Here is a 17,371-nt window from a genome sequence, read left to right as displayed (position 1 = left end):
TGGTATTGCTACTCTTCCTGGAATGACATAGGCACACTCTTTGATGACATTTTTTCACTAATGGGGCAAGATTTTCCAAATATATACTAAGTTTTCACCTGTTATTTTAAGAAAAAGTCAGAGCTTTAATGGTGGAAAAACGCTTCTGCCTGTATATTAGAGAGCTACTGTCTGAATGTGAAAATGGATTTCTTCAACCTGGTGTCAAGTCCCAGAAAATGGCAAATGCTCTGCTTTTATGGAAAATTGTATCTTGTATTCTAAATTTTAAATTTTCCTGGCAAACCATTTGTGCTTAAAAACAAAACAACAAGCTAATCAAGTGAAATGTCTTACTTTCTCAGAGTGAATATTCTGCATTGGTTGTCGCTGTTGTTTCTATAAATGTATGTATGATCCAATCTCTCTTTGTTTTTCTCTTTTACTCTTCTTTACCCTTTCTCTCTCTCTTTCCCTAAAATTTAGAACCGATCAAATCTAAAGTCAATTTATTAACTACCAGACTTATAAGAAGCAGTTTATAAGTAGCCCACAGATATTGGTTAATCACATAGTAAATGTCTCAGTTTGGGATGCCTAAGGATTGGAAAAGTTCACTGTAGTAGAGAGAATGCAGGAAGAACTGGGAGCATTTTCATACTGGATTATTCTGATTTTACCAGTCACCTGCAAGTGGATAGCATCTAAATGGGTCTAAAACTTCTCACAGTATGTGGTTAAAAAAAAAGGCCACAGAACATAAATGCAACCACATAGATGGCAAATAGAGCATTAAACTTAATTCTGAGGTGAAGAGAAAAATGAAGCAGAAAGAGTCATGCTTTCCAAGTCTTCTGATCAAATAATGGAAAGAGAAGGGGTCATCAAATAAGATCCTGGAAACAGAAGATGCTGAGTGTGAACTATTTTGAAATCCGATACAAACCCCAATATTCATGTACAGAGAACAAGTATCTGTGTGTTCTGTTGAATGGTAGTGTGGTTTCGGGATTTGCTCCAGTTGCTGCAGTCAGCTTCTCTGGGATCTATCCTGACTTTGTGCCAAGAGGACATCTCTGTGGAGGCTAGCACTATGCCCTCAGCACGGGTTTCTGTCTTCAGTCCCCAAATCGCTTTCAGTGCCATGTACATCCTCAGCACAGCACAACACTTATGAAAGCTCTTTTCTCTGGTGTTTTTGTTATGTTATTACCATTGACATCTTAGTGCTGGTGGATTCTGCTTCCTTAGAACACTAGTTTGACTCATGGAAAAGTGTTGGGGGTGTGAGTAGCAGAGAAAACAAGCCATGTTCTGAAACCCTATATGCTCTCATGGTCTCAAGTTAAAGTCAAAGTTGGATTTTCAGTGCTTTTAGTTTTTTTCCAATTTTAGAAGATGGGAGATGTCAGGACAAAATTTGAGTATGATGATTGGAAATATTTTCCAAAGTGATTTATTTTACTACTGGTTAACACTAAGGTTCTTATTTTGATGTATATTTTTAATATTCTCATATATTTTGTATGAGCTTGTGTTATCCTAAAAACAACAACAGTAAAATACCTGGGTCCGTTGTAATAATCAAAAGTATCAACCTGACAACTTCCTGCCTTAAATAAGAAGATAGAATGTTCAGGATTCCATCCCATAAATATTTGAAACCTTTGCTTGAGTAGGACACACTGCACTAAAATGCTACAAAGAATGCAACTATAAACCCATTTGAAAGTAGTGTTTAGATGTGATCTAATAGTTGTAGATACACCTTATGTCTTGGGCACAGATACAAACCAACCATGCTTCAGTTCTTAATAAGGAAAAAATGAAACAATTAAAAAACTCATTTTCATTGAGTTGACTCTGTTTCATCCTAATTGCCATAAAGCTAAAGATTACATATAATATGGATATATTTCTTTTAGTTGTTGATCCAAAAGTTGGTATTGATGGGAGACATTTTAAAGCAAAATGAGTTGATTTTATATATCATACATTTTTGAGAACAAATCAAGCTTCTGTAACAATCCACAAATAGTTTCAACCTTCTGTTAAAAAGAGAAGAACAAAATAACTTTAATTTAGTATTTCCTCTTTCATTTTTTTAACTTAAAACTACATGTGAGCATTTCCTTCTCCTAAAACTTTACATCAGCTATTTCTCAACTTGCCTTGCTATATGGATTTCATACTTTTGTCATTAATCATATTTGTCACATATTTTCCCCAATGGATGGACAACTTTACAGATTGATTTCCACCTCCAAAGTGTTAAATTTCTTTCTATTCCCAGGGTTTAGTTCATGGTGGTGCTCACTGAAAAACACCTGTCAAAATTTTGGGCAAATTGATTGATCTTTTTGGATCTCAACCTTCTCATCTGTAAAACAAAAACAAAAAACAGGAAGATCAAGATAGATGATATATACATTCCTGGTAGCTTTAAATAAGTATATTATAACACGTGACTCATGTAAACAAACATAGATAACAAACATGAGTATTCACTATTCTGAGAGGTAGTCAATTACAGAATTTAGTCAGTAGATGGCACTGTTTATTGTGGTATTAGCATTAAGAAAGCAATCACAGAATGCCAATTACGTTGCCTGATCAGGATGGAGGTAAGAGAGAAGGAGGCTCTGTTCTTACTGAAGAGAAGACATAGATTCCTTAGAGGTTAGAGTGACCTTGAGAAGGAATCCAGCCCATTTTCCTGGCTAATTAGACCTATAAAAGGAAAATTCTATTTCAGGTATTTTTCAGAGTGGTGGATATTTTTAACACACTTCGTCTATCCCTTTCAAATTTGAAGCATTTAAGAAATCTTCTATCCAAATAGCGTCTTTTCTTTCATGTCTCTGTATTCAGTCCTGAGTGGAATTGGAAACAATTCTTCCCATTATTTTCCTGTAAAATCCCTCCAGGTCTATAGAGAGTACTTTATGCATGTACTTTTTTTTTTTTTTTTCTTGGAGTCTTCAGTTCTGGGAAACACTATCAAATTTATGAGAAATGACCATTCATATTCTCATACATGAATTCTAATATTAGGATACTATGTCACATTTTAATGTGTGACTATATTAGCTCACATGTACAGTCTGGAATTTATACAGTATTTAATTATTAAATAATGGAAATATGTAAATACTTACAGTATACAACAGATATACATAGCATTTCCATTAGCCAGAACCAAATCAAACCTTTTGGATTAATTAATAGAGCGAAAATAAATAATACAATTCATAACTATTAGGTACAGAATGTTGTTATCAACTCTCATCTTTTCATCTCTCTCCCATTTTTCTATGTAATTTTCATGAATTTGAAATTTCTAAGTGAAAATAAATTAGAAATTAAAGTGCTATGTAAGTAAATTCTATCAAATAAGTATTCAGAATAGTTTTATTGTAAGTTCAGAGAGTTAACTATCTTGGACCATAAGATCTCATTCCTTTTTCTTTTAGCATTTCAAGGAAATATTAGTGCACTTAAGCTTTTTGTAATTCTGTTTCTTCCTACTATATTTTAACCTCTTAAAATCAGAGAATATTTATTTCCAATGAATTCCAAGAGCCTTACACAGTACTTGCTTAATAAAGGTATACAGTTGGTGCTTAATAAATGTTGGTAGAATGAATATTTTCATCCAAGTAAATTCAATAATTCAGGAGAATTATCAACTGCATTCAAAATATAGCTTCAACCTCTCTGACCTCAGCCGTAGCAATTTCTTACTCAACACATCCCCAAAGGCAAGGGAATTAAAAGCAAAAATGAATTACTGGGACCTTATGAAGATAAAAAGCTTCTGCACAGCAAAGGAAACAATCAACAAAACTAAAAGGCAACCAACGGAATGGGAAAAGATATTTGCAAATGACATATCAGACAAAGGGCTAGTATCCAAAATCTATAAAGAGCTCACCAAACTCCACACCCGAAAAACAAATAATCCAGAGAAGAAATGGGCAGAAAACATGAATAGACACTTCTCTAAAGAAGACATCCGGATGGCCAACAGGCACATGAAAAGATGCTCAACGGTGCTCCTTATCAGGGAAATACAAATCAAAACCACACTCAGATATCACCTCACGCCAGTCAGAGTGGCCAAAATGAACAAATCAGGAGACTATAGATGCTGGAGAGGATGTGGAGAAACGGGAACCCTCTTGCACTGTTGGTGGGAATGCAAATTGGTGCAGCCACTCTGGAAAGCAGTGTGGAGGTTCCTCAGAAAATTAAAAACAGACCTACCCTATGACCCACCAATAGCACTGCTAGGAATTTACCCAAGGGATACAGGAGTACTGATGCATAGGGGCACTTGTACCCCAATGTTGATAGCAGCACTCTCAACAATAGCCAAATTATGGAAAGAGCCGAAATGTCCATCAACTGATGAATGGATAAAGAAATTGTGGTTTATATACACAATGGAGTACTACATGGCAATGAGAAAGAACGAAATATGGCCCTTTGTAGCAACGTGGATGGAACTGGAGAGTGTGATGCTAAGTGAAATAAGCCATACAGAGAAAGACAGATACCATATGTTTTCACTCTTATGTGGATCCTGAGAAACTTAACAGAAACCCATGGAGGAGGGGAAGGAAAAAAAAAAGAGGTTAGAGTGGGAGAGAGCCAAAGCATAAGAGACTCTTAAAAACTGAGAACAAACTGAGGGTTGATGGGGGGTAGGAGGGAGGGGAGGGTGGGTGATGGGTATTGAGGAGGGCACCTTTTGGGATGAGCACTGGGTGTTGTATGGAAACCAATTTGACAATAAATTTCATATATTGAAAAAAAACAAAAAAAAACAAAAACAAAATATAGCTTCAATAACTATCATGTTGACATTTATTTCCCCTGTGATAAGTCTACTTATCATACAATACCAAGACTTCTGGTAACTTTCCTTGTGTTGTTAATAAAAAGTAAAAACAAGTGTAAAGAAAGCTACTTAAAAAATAATCCTATTTAGAAATATATATTAAATAATTATCCTTTCTCACCTTCTGATTATTACGAATATGTAAATTATATCATATCATTCTGTACAAATGCTTTTTTTTCAGACAAAGCATCATTATAAACCTTTCCTTTGTTCTCTTACAATTATAAGCTTATGTACTGTTTTTAAATTATTTTGAAAACATTGAGTATTTGATTATTTTCTTTGATTCATTTTGTTTGGGGATTTTATATTTTTGTACTTTTTTACTGCTTTGAAAGTATTTTTAAACTTTAATTAATGTTTATTAATTATAGGATGGTATATGCACTGTAATTTTATTCTATACAATACCTTGGATTATGTCACATAGGAGCCTTAGTCAGAAAATTAGCCTTTTTGATTAATAACGACATTTACTATTTGAAGAAATTACTTGGTATCGTGTATCGTTTGGTGTCCTATGAATACATTAAAATAAATAGACAGGCCTTTTGATGAAATATACAGATGGAAATAAATGCATGAAAAGGAGTTAAAAATCATTAGCATTAGGGAAATGCAGTTTAAGACCCTGATGAGATATAACCACACATCTATTTGTACAGTTACAGTAAAAATAGTGACAATACCAAATGCAGGAGGGGAAATGGATCTTGCACAATTACTAGTGAGAATGTACAGCCAATCCGGAAAGCAGCTTAGTTTTCTTAAAAACTAAACATACTCTTATCATATAACCAGCACTGGCAGTTCTGCATATTTGTTCTAATAAAAAGGAATGAACTATTCATAATGCAACAATTTGGATGAATCTTGAGGGCATCATGCTGAGTGAAAAGAAGAAGAAGAAGGAGAAGAAGAAGAAGAAGAAGAAGAAGAAGAAGAAGAAGAAACCCCAATCTCTAAGTATCACATACTGTATGATTCCATTTATATAACATTCTTGAGATGACAAAATTATAGAGGTGGAGAACAAATTAGTGGTTGTCAGAGATTATGGATGGTGGCAGAAGGGTGCTATAAAAGGATAGCAAGAGAAAGAGATCTTTGTGGTGAAGGCATAGTTCTGTGTCTTGATGATGGTGGCCATTACACAAATCTACACATGTGATTAAATGTTATAGAGCTACACACACATTGTGCTCATGTCAATTTTTCTGGTTTTCATATTATACTACAGTTATGTAAGTTATAACCATCGGGGGAACTGAGTGAAGGGTACATGATACTTCTCTCTTCTATCTTTGCAACTTCCTGTTTCTCTATAACTTTTCAAAATCAAAAGCTTCAAAAAGTCATTTCCCATCTTGTCTTAAATTTCAGAACAGACAATATTTTTCCTTTCTTTACTCAATGTAATTTTAATTATCGTACACTTTACACTTTTTCTGGTGGATTTGTTTCAAACTTGCTAGATTAAGCTATTATCACAATTTCTTCTTCTCTTTAGTTTTTTTTAATTTTTTTATTTTTTGGGTTTTTTTTGTTTGTTTTTTGAGGGAGGGAGAGAGAGAGAGAGAGAGAATGTGAGCAGGGGAGGGGTAGAGAGAAAGGGAGACACAGATTCTGAAGCAGGCTCCAGGCTCTGAGGTGTCAGCACAGAGCCCTACATGGGGCCTGAACTGACAATCCGTGAGATCATGATCTGAACTGAAGTCAGACACTTAACTGCCTGAGCCACCCAGGAGCTCCTCTTCTTCTCTTTAAATGGTGGTAAAGATTAAGGTATGTAGGAGAAAATTTGCAAGTTTTCTACTCAACAGCAAGGATGGTTAGTATACAGAATAAGACAAAGTTCACTGGGAAAGACATATACTCATGTAAGAGTGTTCATTTTTAAGATAAAAATTTTAATTTCTTTTTTAAAAATGTTTATTCTTGAGAGAAAGAGAGAGAGAAAGAGAGAGCAAGTGGGGGAGGGACAGAGAGAGGGAGAGAATCTGGAGCAGGCTCCAGGCTCTGAACTGTCAGCACAGAGCCTGATGCAGGGCTCAAACCCATCAACTGTGAGATCATGACCTGAGCCAAAGTCGGATGCTTAAGCGACTGAGCCACCCAGGTGCCCCTAAGATAAACATTTTAAATGTTTATCTACTATTAGCTGAAAGAGTGATGACTCCTTCTTCTTCTTTTTTTGGGGGGGAACTATAGATCACTGCTTTTGGCAATTGTAATGAAAGCAGTACCAAACCAGAACTTCCTTTCCATTTTATCTTATGTATTTAAATGTGAACAGCAAAAAAAACTATTAGGAATAAATCTTCCATTTATTCCCCAATCAAATGATGTACTATGCAATGAAATGCTTTGCATTTTCATTTGGTGCACAGATGTGTCTGGAAAGAACCTGACTTGAAATTTGGGATGTCTAGCCATGAATTATTTTCTGCCTCGTAAGTGTGACACAGAGAGTATGAATTTTAACTACTGAGTCTACTGCTATAAGATCCTTTAAAGCACTACTATGAAGGACTTTGAAATAAAGTGAGAGACTTATCTGGCACTCTTAGATACATGGCTTAGGCTTTAAGTTTGGAAAACACTATCAATTATGTCATAAAACCTGTAATAATTTGTAGTTATTCCTTACTATCATCCCTTAACTTGTCAAAGCGGTCCTGGAAATCACTCACAAAAACTAAAATAACATTAATATTTCCAGCCCAAATTCTAATACCTGGTTTATTAAACTTTTTTGTTCATGAACATTTGGCCTAAAAATAAGTTTTATATTTCTCTTCAAACATGTATAAAATAACTTCATAAGCTTAGATGTAAAAAAAACAACAACTATGTCTTACAAGCCTTTTGCAAAACCCGTTGATGCTCTTTTCTATATGTCGACGTAATTTTTTTATATTTTCACTTTTATCTTCTAATTGTCAATACATAATTTCAGAAGTACCGTTATATATGAAGAAATATTTCTTCTTCTTGCTTCAGGTCTATTATACACTTTGCATCAGGCCAAAGGTGCTTAATTGCATTTGCACATGTCTAGACCTTAGTCTTCATTTCCATCATATTCTGTGTTTTTTTTTAATTTCTTGAATATTTATTTTTGAGAAAGAGACAGAATATGAGTGGGGGAGGGGCAGAGAGAGAGGGAGACACAGAATTTGAAGCAGACTCCAGGCTCTGAGCTGCCCACACAGAGCCCAATGTGGGGCTCAAAGTCACAAACTGTGAGATCATGACCTGAGCTGAAGTCGGACGATCCACCGACTGAGCCACCCAGGTGCCCCTCATATTCTGTGTTTTTTAATAAGCTTCATGAGGACAAAGCTCAGGAGCACTGTCCGCAGCCCTGAATGTGAAGTGAACTGTGTAGTAGGTGCTGAAGATAATTTTGGTAGTTATAATTCTCTACTTAAGATGTTAATTTATTTCAATTGAATACTTGCAAAGGAATTGACTTTACTTTAATGAACTTCTTTTAAGGGTGCTTCGCTGGCTAAGTTGGTGGATCATGCGACTCTTGATCTCGGGGTTGTGAGTTGGAACCCCACATTGGGGGTAGAGTTAACGTAAAAATATTCTTCCAGAACTATTAGTCCCATACATGAAAGGAGCAGTATGGATAGTGTGCAACAATATTCTACTAGTGACCAAGATGACCTAAGAAGCACAGCCAGGAGACCAGTGTGGCTTAGCTTAACTCACTGTGGTTCAGCCTTCCTCACTGTAACTCCCGGTCACCAGCTCTGTGCACTGCAACAATCTGTGCTCCACCTCCACTCCGCCTTGTAGACTGGAAAAAAACTGCACTTGGTACTATGGTTCTATAAAATGGGAAGTGTGTTCCTCAACTTTTCAGCACATGTCCCTTTCAGTAGGTATAAAAAATCTCATTCCCTTTTTTGAAGTTAATTAAAATAGCCAAATAAATTAAGTGTGATCACACATACACACATACACACAAACTCAAATGTCATTGACTACTGAACATGTTTCAACCTTATCCATCACCATTACTCATTGATTCTCATATAAATATAGATATAAATATAGAAAAGTTAGAGTCACAGGAAGTTGCAAAGATAGAATAGAGAAGTATCATGTACCCTTCACTCAGTTCCCCCAATGGTTATACCTTACATAACTGTATAGTACTGTAGTATAATACAGTTAGGTGTCCGACTTCAGCTCAGGTCATGATCTTGAGGTTTGTGAGTTCAAGCCCCACATCGGGCTCTGTGCTGACAGCTGGTAACCTGTAGCCGGCTTCAGATTCTGTGTCTACCTCTCTCTGCCCCTTCCCTGCTCATGATCTCTCTCTCTCTCTCTCTCAAGAATAAACAATTTTTTTTAAAATCTGTTAGAGCTAATAAATTCAGTAAAGCTACAGGATACAAAATCAATACACAAAAATCTATTGCATTTCTTTACACTGATACCAAACCATAAGGAAAAGAAATTAAGAAAACAATTCATTTATAATTGCTTTAACAAGAATAAAATACCTAGGAATAAGCTTATCTAACAAAGGAGAAGACCTGTGTATTGAAAATTATAAGACATTATTGAAAGAAATTGAGGAATACACAAATAATGGGAAAGATATTGCATGCTCATGGAATAGAAGAATTAATATTGTTAAAATATCCATACTACCAAAGAAATCTACAGATTTAATGCACTCCCTATCAGTATTTCAATGCTATGTTTCACAGAAATAGAACAAATAATCTTAAAATTTTTGTGAAACCACAAAGTATTTTAATAGCCAAAGAAGTCTTATGAAAAAAAGAGCAATGCAGGAGACATCATACTCCCTGATTTCGAACTATATTACAACCCATAATAATAATTAAAAAAAACACTATTAGCATAAAAACAGGCACACAGATCAGTGGAAAAGAATAGAAAGCCCAGGTGTAAACTCATGTATATATATGGTCAATTAATTTATGACAACAGATGCAATAATGTATAATGATGAAAAGACAGTCTTCTCAGTAAATGATGTTGGAAAACCATTTCAAAAGTTAACTCATGTATTAAAAACATGAATGTAAGACCTGAAACTATAAAAATCCTGGAAGAAAACATAGGTGAAAAGCCCCTTTGACATAGGTTTTGGCAGTGATATTTTTGGATCTGCTGAAAACAAAAGCAATAAAAGTAAAAATAAACAAGTGGGCCTACTTCAAACTAAAAGGCTTCTGGGCAGCAAAGAAAGCCATCAACAAAAATAAAAAGGCAACCTAGTGAATGATAGAAAATAATTGCACATCATAAATCTGATAAGGGGTTAATATCCAAAATATACAAAGAACTCAGAATAGCAAAAAAGTCAATAATCTGACTTAAAAATGGATAAATAATCTAAATAGACAGTGTTCCTAAGAAGACATACAGATGGCCAATGGGTACATGAAAAGATGCTCAACCTCAGGAATCATCAAGGACAGCCAAATCAAAATCACAATGAAATATTGCATCATACCTATTAGAATGGCTAGTATCAAAAGACAAGAAATGCCAAATATTGGTGAAGATATGGAGAAAGGAGAAACCTTGTGCACTGTTGGTGGGAATGTAAATTGGTGCAACCACTATGGAAAAAAGTATGGAGTTTTCTCAAAAAATTAAAAATAGAGCTACCATTTATCCAGCAATCCCCCTTCTGGATAATTATGCAAAGAAAACAAAAATGTTAGTTTGAAAAGATATATGCACCCCATGTTCAATGCAGCATTATTTGCATTAGCCAAGAAATAGAAACAATCTAAGTATCTATCAATGGATGAATGGATAAAGAAGATGTGATATATATATATATATATATATATGTATAATATACATATATAATGTAATATTCAGTCATAAAAAAGAAAGAAATCTTGCCATTTGTGACAACACAGATGGACCTTAAGGGCATTATGCTAAGTGAAATAAGTCTGATAAAGACAAATACTGTAAAAAAAAAAAAAAAGACAAATACTGTATATCTCCTATATGTGGAATCTGGGTGGGCGGGGGGGAACCAGACTTATAGATAGAGAAAACAGATTGGTGTATGTAAAAGGTGGGGTGGGGGTGGGGAAAATGGGTGAACTATTTTTTTAGATTAAATAAATTTAAAATAAAAATTTTCAAAAATCCATATAATTTTCTAAGTGTATAACATGTTCTTTCAAGAATTCAGCGAGATTGCTGTTTCTAAAAGCTCTTAAACTCTGAAATATAAGAAGACTACTTCTCAGCATTGAAACGCTCAGCATTGAAACTCAAAGGCCACCTAGGTACAACATGATGAGTAGATGTATGATAATCTCTTATGTCAAATCTGAAGTACGCTTTTCCCAGCCATATTAAGTCTGTTAGAAAAAAACTTTCAAGTGATCTGGCAACTTAAAGTGAAACATATGCTTTGATATTATGTTATTTTTCTTAGGAGTAAGTAATGCCATGTTGCAAGAAGGTGGGTTTTCATACTGCATTTCTAATTACACTCCTGAAAAAGTTATTCCATACATATTATGCAAGAATCTAACCTCAAAAGAAAAAAAATCCAATTTAAGAAAGCTGGATAACATTTACATGGTTATGCATTTCACCACACCCCATACCTTCTTATTTCCTCCTTCCTCTAATTTAGAGCATGTGCTTTCTTTATTCATTTTTGGCTTAAAATTTTATGACTTAATAATAATTTGATAAATTTACTTAGAAGAAGAAATTTATCTAATGACTCATGTAACGAATGCTTACAAAATAAAAGTGTGCATTTTATACCGTCTAAGTGTTTCCAGAGTTACTTAGTCTTGTCCCAAATGATGCTATAAGCTTTGAAATAAAGCAGAAGGCAGAACTTCTGTGGTTTGTGACCCTTTCCAAACTATAGTTTATAGTCATTGCATGTGAATAAATAACTATACATTATTATAATTTTTTCTTGTAACAAAGTTATGAATGAGCCCAAACACAGAATTGTGAGTCAATTTCTCTATAATACAAGAAAAATAAGAATTTTTAGAGAATAAAGTTGTGTATAATCTGTTCCTCCTCTCTCCTCCTCTCCCTTCCTCTCTCTTTCTGTTTCTCTCACTTTGTTTCTTTCTTTCCTGATTCAGCTGTGGCAGGACCAAATCCTGGAGGGGGGCTGGCCATGTATAAAATTTCTCATTGTGTATCTTAGTGTTCCAAGGAATCTTAACTTTTAAAAGTAGGTTAGAACTGCTGCTCACTATCGTAGGATTTTTGGGAGCTTTGCTTTTGGAGCTCATCAATTCTAAGACACTTATATATTTTTAATACTAACAAATCTCGAATTGGGATGTATCCTACAATGATGCTACTTAGTATTTTGTCATAGTTTAATTGGTAGGTTTTCTTCCCCCATGCTTTACAACTGACAGCATCCTGAGTTTTGGTGAAATATTGTAGTTGAGATGGAAAAATTGATTTGACTCCTTAATTCATTTACATTTATGTTTCTAGTAATCTTTTGTAGTCTGCTCTGTATCTTTCCCTGGTCTCAGCCCATTGTACCTCACCCCCGGAGCCACAGTTTTCCTGCCTATAGATTAAAGAAGGTACATGAAGTGGTTTACAAGGCCGCTGTCATCTTGAATGTGTTCTGATTTACTTCTTACTGCCTAGTTGGTATCTTTGCCTTCCTGAAGCAGAAAATCACTCAAGACTACAGTGGATCTCTCCATTTCCTTAACTGAATAAAAACAAAAGATAGCAATACAGATTGCAGTGGGGGTTGGTGGTAATAATTAAAGAGTAAGCTCTCACTTAAGTGAAAGAGTTTTTATCAGGAGGCACCTTATAATTGCTTAAAGTTAGGTCTGATAGTTTTTTTTAAATTTGTTTTTAATGTTTATTTATTTTTGAGAGAGAGAGAAACAACACGAGCAGAGGAAGGGCAGAGAGAGAGGGAGACAGAATTTGAAGCAGGCTCCAGGCTCTGAGCTGTCAGGCCCCAGGCTCTGAACTCATGAACTGTGAGATCATGACCTGAGCAGAAGTTGGACGCTTAACCAACAGAACCACCCAGGTGCCCCTAGGTCTCATAGTTTTAAAGTCTTTACCTGATCCAGAATTCTGGAAAGACCTGTGGGACTTTGTGAAGAAGGTAAAAGTTATTCCATTATTTTTCTGATCAGTGAAAAAAATGTCAAAGAGCTGACAGTCTTCTTGTGTTCCTTAGTGTCTTTGAGAGAACCAGACACTTGAGGATGAAGAGGGTAAGGACTAGTGACAATGTAGTTCTACCCCACATTCAGGTAACAGACTGCTCTTTATAGGGACTGTTGCCAATTTGTAGTACTCAAGCCAGAAACCTTGATTTCCCCCCTCCTTCTTCGTGACTCCTCCCATCAAATCAATACAAAATTCTGTTGATTCTAATTAATAAATATCTCCCAAAGCTTCCTGCTTTTCTCTATCACCATGGTCACTATCTTTATTCAGACTACATCATCTCGCTCCTGGCTTATTGCAACAACTTTCCAAATAGTTTCCATTTGTCTAGTCTTGCCTTTTCTTGTTCATTGCAAGGAGGCAATCCTATCTGAAAGCTTTTAAAGTCTGAAGAATATCTCAAGTACTTCCTGCTACAGAATGCAAAGCCACGTAGGTGCAATTTGATGAGCAGAATCTCTAATGCCCTTTGGTTTTATAAAGTTTAATGATTATTGCCATTAGAAAAAAAATCCAGTTCTATTTTTTTCTTTTCAACAGTGCTTCCAACTTTTTTCATAATATGACACATCACAAATCATAATATTTATGTGACTTACAGGGAGAGGGTGTTGGGGAGTCTACATTGATCTTGATTTTTAAAAAAATGACATTTTTAGGTCATATAATTACAGTAAAAAGTAAAATACAGAGTGTTAGGAAAGAAACTAAATAGTTTTGTGTTATACTTTCAAATAAAACATTTTTCAGCTTTTTCCAGCTAAGGAATTTGAATTTGCAAACGTGGATATAACTTTTATTTTAGAACTTGTGTTTGAAGTGTCTTCACCAAATTTCTAATCAAAAACTTAAATGACCACCTCTCTGAAATCTTGATAGTTACCAATCTGTAAAGAACTTTGATCTCATAAAAAGTAGCAAATGATAGAAGTGTATTAATCACTCTTTTTATATTTGATGGAAACTCCTTTGTCACCATTAACCAGAATTTGAATAACTTGAACTACTTAAATGGTCCTTAAAAATGCAATCTTTTCTGCATCTAACAGCTCTCATTTTGTCTCTTTCTTTCTTTCTGTTCTTTCAATGACCAGTATCATCTCAACATTTTGATGGTAATGCAGAGATTTCAAAATTTCAAAATAGTGATGAAACTTTTCCTCAAGTATAACTGGTATTGCTCTAACAGAATATACTGAGAACAGTTCCCCAGAGAGACAGAACCAACAGGAGAGAGAAATAGAGACAGAAACAGAGATAGAGAGAGATTTTTATTATGACTGGAGGTTTGGTGAGTCTAAAATCTGATAAGGAAGGAAGGACAGCAGGCTGGAAACTCAGGAAATAGTTGCAATTCAAGTCCTGTAGAACCAGGAGGACAATCTGATAGAGAATTCTTTCTTGCTAGAGTAGATTGACATTTTCTATTCAAGCCTTCAACTGATTGGATGAGGCCCACCCACCTAATGGTGGACAATCTGAATGTAATTCCATCCAAAGATACCCTCACAGAGACATTCAGAATGATATTTGACCAGATATCTTGGCACATAGGCCAAGAAACGTCAACATTAACTATCACATACACAGTTTTAATAATTCTTAGGATTCAAATTATAACTAACTAAATATCTCTAATTAACCATTTACCTTTCCCAAAGGAAAATTTTTCTTTGTGAGTACACATTACTATAATATTTATATGGTCTTTGCAAGTTTTGATTAAAATTAAGTACTCCAAATTTTTACTTAAGTAACCTTTTTAGAGGAGCCAATAACTTGCATTTCATTTTACTTTTGTTATTGCTCATGAGTATCAAATACAATCCAGGTCTAATCAGTACAGAGTGAAGTAAATAATTCTCTAATGGAGTAAAATATGCACAAAATTGAGGATTACAGTAGGACTTATGGCTAGACCTTGCTTACCAATGTGATTGAAGTTCATAGAGGTTAATTAAGGTACAGCAGTGTAGAGCCAGAGGGACAAACCACAGGGATGAGGAACACAGGCTCTGCAGTCACAATATTGGAACCAAAGCTTTTCTGAAGCTTAAGTTTCTTGCCTCACAAGCCTGATTGTTATAAAGAGTAAAGGAGAAAAAATAAATAAAACACAGTTTTCACATAGTGGCTGTTGCAGAGTAAGTGTTCGACAAATAGAAGCTACTGTAATTTTTGTTTGTATTTATTTTTTATTTTGTTTATAGTTATGTTATCCTAAAGAAGGAGCTGGGGATTTGAGTTTAGGACTTATTTTTTTTTTTTGCTAAAACTCCTATTCAATAAACTATTTCTCAACCTGTTATTTTTGTAGAACTGGTCAGGGACTAAATACCCAACGAGAATAAAAAGGGAAGAAAATGGAAAAAATAAATCCTAAAAAAATGAATTGTCAATCACCTCATAAAAGCTTCTTATTACCAAGATAAGAGCGAGTGGAGACATTTCCCTAGATTGCTATCAAAACACAACGACAGCATTTGTATTCAGTGTGCCAGAAAATGGAAATCTTCTTTCCCGTTTACTTACTTGTATTCATCTCTAAAATTATGGGGGGGGGGAAGTATTAGTGGATCCCTTCTTGAAAGGCTGACATGAATATTTAAGCCCCTATCAGCACTAGCTGCAGTTCAGAATCCCCCACATTCCATCCGCTGATGAAGAAGTCATCAGCAGCACTAAGTGACTCCTTTCTCCTCTCCAACCATTTCTCTTATTGGCCTATTTAGATTTTTTTTTTTTAATCACAAGTGCTGAGTTTTTTTGAGGGCAAGACCTATCATATTTTGCTCCAATCTGGTTGTGGTTACAGTGGTTCCTGCTCCTGTTGCTGAAATTGCATTTCTGATCATTCAAATTAGGCCTCTGGAAATGGCTCCTTCTGACCACGCTAGTGGTTATTTCATATTTCAATCTGAGAGATATAACTATCTGCTCTCTTCAAAACCAACAACCAAAATAAAGTCACATTTATTTCCCTTCTTTTAGGTGTTTCTGGAATATTCTGGGAACTGTGGAGAAACGAAACATGAAATATAAGACAAAGCCCCTTCTTCTCGAAGGGCTTTATTCTAGAACACAGTGATAGCATACATATATGCTTAAGGACAAATATGTCCCTACACTCATCAGATATATTTTACTTACAAGATGCGGAGCATTATGGTAGAGACTTTAAACAACAAAAAGCTGTGTTATATATGTTTCCTGTTGTTGAAGCCTTAGAATTGAATAGGGTCACTCATTTAAGAAAATGATACATACTCTGAGTCTTACATTATAGGTTCAATGACAATCAGCAATGACTGTGGGGGAAAAAAATCTCATATGGAAGAAGACAGGGTAAGAAAGGACAAGGCAGAAGCAGGGAGCTCTTAGTCATGTAGCTTTGCTATAACACAGAGTAAGAATTAAAATCATTAGAGATAAGTCTACAAACATAAATTGATAACTACTACAAAAGGTATTGAGTTTGAATATGGGAGAATGTTTAAAGTGTTTTTTTAAAAAGAATTATCATAATCAAATAAATACTCCAGGCACGTTTATAGAAAGATTAATGTATCATTAGTGACAACAAATTATTGGGAGTAGAGATTTGGAATGAGATGTTCTTCAGTCTGTTAAATTGCCTGAGTGTGAATGCTTACAGTCAAACTAGTAAGGTGATATTGAGAATTTAGAAAAGGACATGAGTGTGTTAGATATTTTGAATATAGATCCTCTAAGACCCAGTGACTTTTAAAAGTGAGAACAAAGAAAGTTATCTCTGATATTTTGAGAATGATCAAAATAAATGACCCGGACAATAAAAAGTTGGAGGATTTGCGCAGAAGTGGGGGTAGTGATATGTGGACAAGAGCAGGGAAAGGAAGAATTGAGATTAATAGCGGGTCATTCAGCAGGTAGGTAGGAACAGAAAAGTAGATCTGAGGAGAGAAGTCAGTAGAAAACAGAAATTTAAGCCTCATCTATATGGAAGTGATTACTGAAGTCAGGAACACTGATGACATCACTGGGAAAAGAAGTGTCAGGGAACAAAGGGAACTTACATTTGTTGACCACTTTTCATATATCAGATACTGGGGTTGGTGTTTCACCGTATTGCATTTATCTAGTGTAAAAAAACCTTGGAAAATGTCCAAGAAGCGGTGCGGAAGAAAGAAAAAAAATACCATGCAAGGAGAAAGAAGAGTGGGAGGAGAAATGAATAAAGGAAAAAAATCCATATGCTGTCATACTCTCTAAGCAAAAGGAATGGAGAGA

General features: G+C 35.0%; 1 long non-coding RNA gene across 1 annotated transcript in view; it reads right to left on the bottom strand.

Moving 5' to 3' along the window:
* Positions 1 to 755: 755 nt before the first annotated feature.
* Positions 756 to 17,371, bottom strand: part of LOC109499876 — a 28,177-nt gene continuing 11,561 nt past the window's right edge. The window contains exons 2-3 of the long non-coding RNA XR_002157428.3: positions 2,584 to 2,709; positions 756 to 2,359 (exon numbers count right to left, since the gene is read on the bottom strand). This is a non-coding gene — a long non-coding RNA (uncharacterized LOC109499876). The remainder of the gene's footprint in view (positions 2,360 to 2,583; positions 2,710 to 17,371) is intronic.

This window comes from Felis catus, chromosome B2, assembly GCF_018350175.1.
Source record: "Felis catus isolate Fca126 chromosome B2, F.catus_Fca126_mat1.0, whole genome shotgun sequence".
NCBI lineage: Eukaryota > Metazoa > Chordata > Mammalia > Carnivora > Felidae > Felis > Felis catus.
This window is presented reverse-complemented; position numbering and strand designations above follow the sequence as displayed.